The sequence below is a fragment of the Oncorhynchus gorbuscha genome, linkage group LG10 (assembly GCF_021184085.1).
Source record: "Oncorhynchus gorbuscha isolate QuinsamMale2020 ecotype Even-year linkage group LG10, OgorEven_v1.0, whole genome shotgun sequence".
NCBI lineage: Eukaryota > Metazoa > Chordata > Actinopteri > Salmoniformes > Salmonidae > Oncorhynchus > Oncorhynchus gorbuscha.
In genome coordinates, this window is record NC_060182.1 from 98,400,138 (window position 1) to 98,401,729 (window position 1,592).

Below are 1,592 nucleotides of genomic sequence, written 5' to 3' on the forward strand. Positions count from 1 at the left end.
CCTTCTAGCCATGGCCGTTCTCGTCATGTCATTGGACAATATTAGTTCCGCGTTCAATAGAAGGTGGGGAGTACAGCACCTAGTGTTTACATTTAGGTCATTTAGCACAGTGGTTTTACCAACCGTTTTCAGTTAATGTACCACCAAACTGAATTTTGCTTTCCCCTCGTGTGCGTTTTACCGAAAGGCTATGGTCTCATCAAGTATAAGATAGGCCAAGTACCCCCAGGAGTGCTAGGAACCACTGATTTAGCAGACACTCTTATGCAGAGCAACTTACAGGAGCAATTAGGGTTAAGTACCTTGCTCAAGGGCACAGAGAAATATTACACCTAGTCAGTTCGGGGATTCGAACCAGCAACCTTTCAGTTATTGGCCCAACCACTAGGTTACCTGCAACCCTCGTAAAGATACATTTACAATTTACATTTATTTTCACAACCTCTTGAGAGGAAATTGGTGAATTGCTCACTGTTTAGACATAGTTCATAGAATAGATAATGAACCTCCCATATCTATTGGGTGAAATAACACAGTGTGACATCACAGCAGAAAGATGTCAGACCTGTTGCCACGAGAAAAGGGCAACCAGTGAAGCACAAACACCATTGTAAATACAATGCATATTTATTTATTTTCCCTTTTGCAGTTTAACTATTTGCACATCGTTACAATACTGTATATCACATTTGTATATTCCTTTGGAACTTTTGTGAGTGTAATGTTTACTGTTCATTTCACTTGTTCTGGCAATGTTATCATATGTTTTGGCACTTTTTAAAATTAAACTAGGCAAGTAGGTCAAGAACAAATTCTTATTTACAATGATAGCCTAGGAACAGTGGGTTAACTGCCAAAATAAGAGATTGTTTACCTTGTCAGCTCAGGGATTTGATCTAGAAACCTTTTGGTTACTGGCCCAACGCTCTAACCGCTAGGCTACCTGCCACCCCACAATAAAGCCCTTTGAATTGAATTAATCATGAGTGAGCAGCAGAATTGTATTGATTGTCCATTACAGGTGTTCACAGGGAACATGTATAGCCTACAGAATGTTAAAACACCTCTGTAGAAAAGTTCCTATAGATGAGGTTTACATTATCAGGCTGACTGTCAGTCCATCTAGAAGGCTGACAGACAGTCCATCTAGAAGGCTGACAGACAGTCCATCTAGAAGGCTGACAGTCAGTCCATCTAGAAGGCTGACAGTCAGTCCATCTAGAAGGCTGACAGTCAGTCCCTCTAGAAGGATGACAGACAGTAAGTCGCTCTGGATAAGAGCGTCTGCTAAATGACTTAAATGTAAATGTAAATCTAGAAGGCTGACAGACAGTCCATCTAGAAGGCTGACAGACAGTCCATCTAGAAGGCTGACAGTCAGTCCCTCTAGAAGGCTGACAGTCAGTCCATCTAGAAGGCTGACAGTCAGTCCATCTAGAAGGCTGACAGTCAGTCCCTCTAGAAGGCTGACAGACAGTCCATCTAGAAGGCTGACAGACAGTCCATCTAGAAGGCTGACAGACAGTCCATCTAGAAGGCTGACAGTCAGTCCCTCTAGAAGGCTGACAGTCAGTCCATCTAGAAGGCTGACA